Source organism: Pinus tabuliformis, chromosome Q, assembly GCF_031772625.1.
Source record: "Pinus tabuliformis cultivar Carrire ecotype Pingquan chromosome Q, CPIR1, whole genome shotgun sequence".
Taxonomy (NCBI): Eukaryota; Viridiplantae; Streptophyta; class Pinopsida; order Pinales; family Pinaceae; genus Pinus; species Pinus tabuliformis.
In genome coordinates, this window is record NC_142296.1 from 366,962,951 (window position 1) to 366,973,126 (window position 10,176).

Here is a 10,176-nt window from a genome sequence, read left to right on the forward strand (position 1 = left end):
ACCTTAGGAAGGTTTTCTTTCGTTTCTTTAGGAGGATGATGTTAATGTGATTCCCAATGATTGCATCCATTTCTAGGTGGTGCGTATTACTAGAGGACACAATGAAGAGAAGGGCGAGTTTGCTTGTGGCCTCTTGCAGAGGAGTTTGGGTGAAGGATTTTTTGAAGAGGAGGTATAGGAGGATTGTTGGCATTTGGGAGAAGTTTTGGAGCTGGAGGAGTGTGCTACTTCGTTGGGTGATTTTTGCACTTCCTAGGCCAATGTAGAGGTAACACTGGGTGTTCGCGTGGAGGGTAGAATATCATCCTTTGAGGCTGAAATTTACTGTGGAGGTTAAGGGAAATATTTGGAGAAGTGATTTATGCATTTTCATGAGATTGGAGGAGGATTTCGTTGAGGTTTATTGCAAGCCATTTTCTGGGGCAACTTGGAGGGTGTAGGGCATATTGGAGGTCAATTTTGAAAATTCAAAATTCGGCCAAACCATTTCTGTGTTTTTCTGGGTTTTTAACAAGGATCCCAGATATAAGGTTTCATAATTTTTCTGAGCACTAGAGGTGGGGTTTTTAGCCACACCTTTGCAGTAGAAAGTGGAGAATTGTTGAGGATTTCATAGGGCATATTGGAGGCCGAATTTGGAGGTTCGATTAATCCCAAACCATTTCTGGGTTTTTTACAAGGATCCTAGATATAAAGTGTCAACATTTTATGAGCACCATAGATGAGGTGTCTTGCAGTTCCTTTCCAGCTAGCAGTGTTGTTTCTAGGGACAATGCAAAGCATTAGAGGAGCAATCATTTCCAGCTTCGAGATTATCGTTTTATCACCTAGGTTTTGTCAAGCTTGCCCTTGAGGCAATCCCAGGTGCATTTATCCATATTATTGTACTTTCTCCATTTCATTAATAAAATGACTCAGTTGTTTCTCACTATTGGAGTTTTAATGAAAATTTGTTGATTGTTTTAATTTCCCATGTCACAAACCGATTTTGTTTTGCATACCATTGTTTATTTAAGTTTGGAAAATTACATTTTGGGATGAAGAACAAGCATTATATATTATTGATGGAGAAAAACCACAATCTAGAGGTGTTCAAGTAGAAATTACTAAGTAAACCCATGATCATTGTGGTTGTTTTTATTGCGGTCATTAATTTACTCTGTAATTTATTTGTCAAATTAATAACATAGCCTTTAGAGTTTGAAGTAAGCTTGTTGACATGTAATAGGTGCATATGAAAGTGCTATACTTGACAAGTTCATTCTGTACCACATGGAATTTATGAAAAAATGGATTGATTTGTATGATAAAAAGAGAGAAGAAGTGTTAGAAGAAAGGAGACAATTTAAGAGATCAAACCCAAGGAATATCCCATTTCCTATTGATATGCAAGGGGAATGGGGAAAATATTGCACACTAGAATGGGTTACTGAACAAATTCAAAATCAAATAAAAGATCCAGGTATAGATTCAAACATAACACAAGATGAAGTCAACATGTCTAGAGGATGTGAAAGAAAGGTATAGTTGGAATTTCATAGAATGTTGTTTCCTTACAGTTTTGACACTATTAACTATTTTAATATTAATCATTGTATTTGTTTTATCCGAAATAAATGTTCTTTCACAGGTAAAGAAATATCCAACAATGTGGGCAAATGGTCGACATTATCGTGTATAATGTGTAGATGTAAAGAGACAATCCTTCGATTGTGGCATCATGGTTGACTTCAAGCAATCCAATCGATCAAGCTAAAAATATAAGAATATTATTAAAGGGAATTTACAATATGTTGGAAAAATATGAGAAATTATTGAGTTGGATTACCTCTATTTTAAAAGTTGTGTTTTTAAGTGTAGATGACATGAAGCATTTGATAGGACACAAAGACATGACCCATAGTGGATTGTTTTTTATAGATTCCTCAAAGTTCCTACCAGAGGATAAGGAGCCTTATGTTCTACCAATTCATTATGAGCATGTACTTCTTTAACTCAAAGACGAAGTGGTAGTGATCAATAATATATTAATACATTGTTTATTGTGAATATATACATGTGTTTATTAATCAACAAAATTGTTATAACATACATCTAATATATGTATGTACTTGTTCATGTGCATGTATTTTTCTATGAAGATATTCTGGACCCAAAATGGATATTTGTCATACATTATGATCCAAGATTAAGGCATGTATTTTATGATGCATTTGTGGATACTGAGAAAAACAATGATGGCCAAAAAAATGAGAGAAAGGGATTAGAGAACATCAAATAAATTGACATCCATGATAATGTTGATGATGGCTATGTTCAGGCACAAGAAGACAACAATACAGAGTTAGCTGATGTTACATAAGACAAAAATATGGATGGTATAGAAAATGATGATCCAAATACATCTGGTAACAATATGGATGGTCTACAGTTAGATTTCAATGACGATGAAGATGATGCAAGTCGAGACTAGGATGATGATAATATTAACTAGTTGAAAGATCGTATGAACATTAACAATGATACACTGGATACCATTGTTGCAAACAATGATGTTAATGACCAAGACTTCTAAATTTTCAAAGTTATTTGTAATCCATGTTTAAAAAATGATGATTCTTATAGCCTTAACTTTGAAATGCTTCAATATTATTTGTGTCAATACAAATTACCTATTTCAATATGATTAAAGTGTTCAAGATATGGTATGAATTGTTGGAAGAAAAAAATAGGATTACTTGAATGCTTCTTCAATTAATTTTGTATCAACATATGTTCATGAAGAAATAAAAGTTAATAAAATATTAATGCCCATATCTCACAATGATTTGAATAAGCAACTTTGTTAACTTCATTATTTTTATATTGTTTGAATTTTAATGTTGGTCAACTTGCTCTTACATTTAATTATCGATCTAGGTAGGCTTTAATTTTTACAAGACTGTCGTGCAAAGTCTACGCTAAGGCAGATGATGACTAGTATGAAACATTCTCAACCCAAAGTTGTTGCACACAAAGTCTTAACAATCAACAAAGTTGTTACACACTCCACACATATTCAATGTGAAGAAATATTGTAGAATAAGCTACTCATCCAAAAACTCTCATAACACTACTAAATCCTGGTAACCATCACTCATTCAATTTTAACATGTAAAAGGTAATGCACTCCAAAATATACAACAAAGCAAATAATTCACTACCACACTAAACTGAGGGGCTGGTCCAACACTTAAGATGTCATAGCATCCAAAGGTTACTGCAATTAATTAAATTACACACAAAAATAACTATAACAACAACAATAACAACAATCACATAACTAAGAAATATTTATGCAATATGTCATTCAACCACTCTCACAACGCTCCTGAAAACCATCACTCATTCAATCTACATAGATAAAAGGAAGTGCAATCCAACTGTAACAACAAAGAAGATAATTCATTGCCACACTAAACCGAGGGACCAGTCCAGGACTTTAGCTGTCACAACATCCAAAGCTTATTGCAATTAATTAAATTACACACAAAAGTAACTGTAACAACACCAAAAATAACAATCACATAACTGAGAAATATTTATGCAATTTTCCATTCAACCACTCTCACAACGCTCTTGAAAACCATCACTCATTCAATATGCACACATAAAAGGAAGTGCACTCCAAAATATAACATCAAAGAAAATAATTCAATACCACACTAAATTGAGGGACCGTTCCAAGATTTAAGTTGTCACGCCATCCAAATATTATTGCAATTAATTAAATTACACACAGAATTAATTGTAATAACAACAGTAAAAACAATCACATTACTGATAAATATTTATCCAATCTGTCATTCAACCACTGTCACAACACTCCTAAAAACCATCACTCATTCAATCTGCACACATAAAATGAAGTGAAATACAAACTATAATAACAAAGAAAATAATTCACTGCTACACTAAACTGAGAGACCGGTCCAGGACTTAAGATGTCACACCATTTGAAGCTTACTGCAATTAATTAAATTACACATAGAATTAACTGTAATAGAATCAATAACAACAATCACATAACTGAGAAATATTTATGCAATTATGTATTCCACTCTAACTAACTAGTGATCCCCGCTAAGGAGGAGGGCCCTTCCTCCTTAGCAGGGTTGGTGCACTAAAATGCACACAAACTACTCAGAAGGAATTATTGAACCACAAAGTTGAGATTTTCATTAATAAATGTATTAGGATTACAAATCTTTAGCGTTTCCCCTTTCCAATCCTATTCTCCAATTATTCACTCTAGCCCTTGGCGGAAAACAATATTCTCTTTTATAGATCTTAATTACAATGAGAAGATCATCATTGGAATCTTTTGATTCTCATGTGATACTAAAATAAAACGATATATTAACAATTTCACAACGATTTCCATGGAAGGGGTAAAACTATAACAATTTCCTTTAATTACAAATAGATTTACAAAATAACTCAACCAAATGATTTGGATGCTCCAAAAATATCTCCAAGTGATGAGTTGTTTCTTTTGACTTTGACGCACTCCTAGATCCAGTCTGATTAGGAAAGGTAACAAATTCTTAAGAAATTGTCTATGTAACAACAACAACTCCCAGAACCTTAATTAATCCAAATTGGTAAAGGAACTGAAATGTAATCCTGTAACAATAAGCTTCGACAGACCATCCAAACTTGAAACAACCCATAGATTAGTTTTATGATAAAAAGTAGCCTAAGAAAGTAGTTCTAATTTCAAATTATAAGTAGAATTGGACTAAGAAAGCGACAAGTGAAAAATGACATACTTAGGTGAATAAGAGATGTTACAATAATAATATATGGTTTTGTTAGTAAAAAATGGATAAAATAAATATGAAAATAAGTAGGAAAAAGATGACAATTCCATGACCCAACATCTCCCCCTAGCTTAAGCTTCTACATGTCCTCATGTAGACTCATGTCACTGATGTCTGACATGATGAGAGTGAAGTTGTGTGAGGTTGTATTTTCCTGCCATGTCTTCACCTTTGACCCTGTATCCTCAAGAAATAACCAATTATCCCTCCCAAAAATTATTAGTAATACTATATGGATGTTGATACTGATAGGTGGGTAACCAAACAAGAGGGAACTTGAATCTAAGTCCTATCCAACCTGCACCACTCCTCCTAATACAGTTAACATACTGATGAAATTTGGAAAGTGCTTGCTCAAAATTCTGATAACAATAGGGGTCTCCCTTCTTCAATTCTTATCAGGAAAGATCCCATCTCAACTTGCTTCCTTCTAAGGCACCAGTTCTCATTCCTTGTATATTTCTCTAGCATCTCCATAGAACTGATTCTCTATGGTCCTACAACTGTGCCTTAGTGGTTGGAAATTGCCATATTTTATTGTATTTGTGTGCAACAACTTCAACTGAACCAAGTTCTCCTCTAATAAATAGTTCTACCCATTCTTTGTTAGTTGTTATAGTATCATGGGCAGCTTTCCAGCCTATCTGATTTTACATAAAAGAAACAAAAGCCCTGAGTTATACATCTCCCACATAGGGTGTCATATTGAACGATTCGTCCCCAAGGCAAGTGAGATCATGCAAGTACAACTCGCACAACAAATATTGTTATGAGAAATTAGCGCTTTGAAATGTTTCGAGGAAGTTGTGTATCTCCCTTGTATTATATGGTTGCTTTTCCTTCAGGGCTGTTGATTGGAAGGGATCATTCTTGCAAATATAAAGGATAAGAAGGAGAAGGAAGCCTACCATACAATAAGCCATTAATGATCTCATAAATTATCTCCTTTTCTTGCTGTAACAACTTAATTTCTCCTTGCAGTTCCTTCACCTATTTCATTGCTTGATTCCTCTCCCTCTGATTTTTCACAAATTCAACAATTCTTATTTTTTTCATCCCACTCCTTCTTAAACTTATTGACCATTTCCTCATGCTACTTTAGGAAGATGACTTCATCTTTGGGAAAGAGCTCTAATTTTTCCCACTACTCTAATACCCTCATCAAATCTTCAAATTTAACGTGAGTTGTTTCAACATCCTCCTTCTGATCCATTTTCTCCTCCTGTTGCTTTATCTCAACAACCTGTTCCTGTGTAACAATAACATCATCAATAGGTTCTTGTCGTACAATAGTATTTTTATTTTTAGTCTTCTCTATTTCAAATACTGGTTCTTGTGTAACAATAACATCAAAAACATGTTCTTGTTGATTAGTAGACTATTTTTCTTTTTCTTGCTCTGCTTCGACTGCTGGTTCTTATGTAACAACAACATCATCAACAGGTTCTTGTGGAATAATAGGTAAAAATTATTTGTCTTATTCCCCCACTTATACTCCAATTGAAACAATAATAGTCTCAATGAATTTAGCCTCCACAAGGATTTGTTGGCAACCCTTACAATTTTTTTCTAAGACAGTAGATGATGCCATTTCTACATCCTCTTACAACATATCTAATTTAATTTCATTCTTAAAATGAAGTTGTTCTTTAACGAAGGCAAGTTGTTTCTCTAACTCTTCATTTTGTTTTCTCAAATTTTCAATTTGAACGAGAGGGTTACTTTTCGTCTTACTTGGTGTAGTGGTTCCAGCTAGGGTACTAGACTAGACTCTATATTTAATATCGACCGAGGTGCGTAAGCTTAGAGGCGTGGTCTAAAATATATAGACATAAAGAATCTCTGGCCAAGTGATTATGATGTAGGTTACAAGGCTTCTTTACGGAAGACCGGAATATGTAGCCTATCATTCACACACCTAGATTACCCTACTGATATGCTTGATTACAGTGCTTGTTATGAGATGCATCTATCAAATCAAACCATGAACCTAAGTACTGTGTATGACTGTAACAATGATTTTAACCTCCTTACAGAGATATCACCCAGAAAACCCTTGTTTGGTAAACACACACAGCATGCAAAGATATTTACACTATCAAACTATATAAAGAGAACATAAATGAACTGTGAAACAAAACAGAGTTTATGATAATGTCTCTATAAGTCACACAGGGATCGAATCCCTTACAAGACTCCCTTCCAGATCCTAGTGCTGACCATTCAACATAACCATAAACCATTCATAAGCGCACACCATATACATGCAATGAAAATCAAAGGCTATGGAAATCGAAAGCTATGTAACTGCTATGCAAACCATAGGCTGTGTAAATCGAAAGCTATGTAATCGTAACTGTGATGCAAACCATATGCTATATAAATCGAATCCAATATAAATACTGTGCGAACATGTGATAACCGAAATGTAACAAAACAAATGAACAGTATACCAATCGAAGAACGCAGGGCCCGTCCGCGTCCTAAGGGTACACTGGCTATAACCGATCAGCTATCAAATCAATGCAAGAGGTATACACACGTCGTGACTGTGAATAGGTCTTTGTATTAACTTAAAACTCTGTTCTGAGAAAACGATTCAACGATTAACCCTTCAAACATTAACCTGACTGTATTTACATATGCGTACACATAGCCATGTCATCGATACAATGAATGTGCATTCGGCTGTTGCTGCTTTTATTACATAAGCCTTTTCAAAATGTTTCCATGCTAAGTGTTTCAAAAAGAACAAAAACTAAAATGAAAATGGAACGATGCTGTTGCTGCTTTTATCTGCCAGAGTGCCCTGCTTTGACTTGAGTTGATTGCATACATAGGAGGTTCGATTTGGCTGGGAGATAGGTGTTTGTCCATGCTTGGACATTCTGCTTTTTGCCCATGCCTTTCGTTCTAGCTCATCTGCTGCGCCACATGTCAAACGATAAGCTCATTACAGGATGTGGGTACTTCCTGTAACCATGTCATCAAAAACTTCCAATTCTTGAACATAAAACCCCTAAATTAATTTCTATGCAATTTAATAACTATAAAACGATTAATAATCAATATTCAAGGATTTTGAGGGATATATGATGAAAATGTATGGATAAATGATATGTTTTTGGGAAGGAAAAAGGGTCTTGGGATGATACCAACATCTCTCCCCGACTTAAGGACTTAGCATGTCCTCATGCTACCCCAGAAGTACTCCCCTTGAACTCTGTCCCTGCATGGATCTCTGCTGCCTTGAGCAAGGTATCTACATTCTTCTTCACCTGGTGATCTTTCTGTCCCTTGAGCTCCTGCTTTAACTTTTTATATTTTTCTTTAAGAGCCTTCTTCTGATTGTACCACTTAGTGGCCCAGTTGGAAATCTCAGTTTGCTCAGTATCCAACTCACTGATTCTTTCCTTTAGCTTTTCATTTGTTTTCTGTGTTTCTTTGCTTTGCGCCCTAAGCATTTCATTTTCCCTTTTAATAACTTTTTCCAACATGTTAGCTTCCATGAGCTCTTCCTTCAATTCTTCAATTTGTTTTTCTAATTTCTTCTGTCTTTTGGTGGGAGGTGGTGAACATTTTTCCTGTTTGTTACGGCTCTCTACCTCCATGTCAACTTCTGGTGCTGGTAGTGAATGGTCACCACTCTCAACATCCATTTGTGCAGGTGCATGAGATTCAAACTGGTCTTCTTGCAACTGAGTTTTTGGTGTCCTCCTTGTTCTTCGTGAGTAGGTGGTAAAAATTTTGTCTTTCTCAGCCCTCTTGGCATCCTCTTTTTGCATGTTCCTGGTCCTTATGCTGCCCATAGTTAGAGGTGCTCTGCTGGCTTTGGACACTGGAATTTCCTCATCAATGTCCTTCATAAACCCTGAATCTTCTTGCACTTCCTCTTTTTCCTCCTCATCTCTGATTTGATTGACAGCTAAGAATTCTTTCCATGGCTTCCCTCGCTTCTGCAACTCATGTTCAATGAGGATTTTAATTAGGCCAAAATGGTACAAGCTTTTGTCTTCATTCCCCTTTTGCTTCTGGATAGTTTTGGCCATCTTTGTTAAACTTTGCAGCAGAAAATATGGCACACTGATTACACATTGTTTCTTTAAATGGAGGAGTAGCTTGATGTGGTATAGATAAACAATACTATACCTACCTTCACAGGTTATGAACTTTTGAAGAATGTAAACCATTTCATCCCAAGGATGAACTAACCAGCTTCTTGGAACACCCTTCTTCCAGTTTACTGAGGAAACTCTAGATCTGGACATGAACTGTGTCCATGATTTCTCCTTAAATTGTTTGGTTTTAAAGTACTTCTCTCCTTCAGGACTAATTCCAATTGCCTGAGCTATAGTATCCTCTGAGATTCTGAAGGAGAAGTTGCCTATTAGGGCCTTTTCTCCATTAAAGGTGAAGGCAAATTGCTTGGTGATTTCCTCATTACTCCCATGGAATTTTTCCAGAAAAGGTAACCACTGTGTTTCTCTAAGAATCTCAATGCAATCCTCATGGTATTGTGAGCTGTCGAATATACTGGGTTCGACCCTATTAGTCATGGTGATGGAAGAGGGTTGTGCCTCTAACCCTTCTCTGTCTATACTCTTTAAAATTTAAACACAGAAATGTCGAGTTGGTTACCTGGTATATATCACTTCCTTCAGTCTTCAATATGGTGCTTGGCCGGTCGATATGACTGTGATGGGAGTTAGAAATAGAATGGTGATGCTTTCCCTTTTCGGCGCTCACTGGTTTCACTGTGTAAACCGACCCCAAACGGTGATACTCTCCTCGGCGCTCCTTGCTTCAGATTTTCACTTTGTAACTCCACCCAAATGATAATAATCTCCTCGCGCTCCTTGCTTTTGATTCTCACCTTGGAAGTTATGGGAATCGAGGGTGGAAAGGATGGTGAAATAACCCTGTACTCACTTCACAATGTAATCATTCATTTAAAAAACAGAGTGATGTACGCTTGCATGCATGTTACCACAAGAACGCTAAGAGCGTACCCATAGTGCTGGGCTATAATGCTGGGTGGCGAAGTTATGATTCGACTGTGTGTGGAGTAAAATATATATAGGCCGCTTATTATGATTTGACTGTATGGAGTGAAATATATATATAGGCCGCTTCCACATCTATCTCATCCTTTGTATTTAAAAATACACAGCTCACCACGTGCCCTTTTCAATTAGTATTCGGTCGTATAGAGAATGTTGGTATGCCTGTAGGGTATATGACAAGGTGGATGTGTTGGTAATGGGTTTTAGGGATATGAATAGGTTAATGTAGGGGAATGATGAGAATTGGTGGG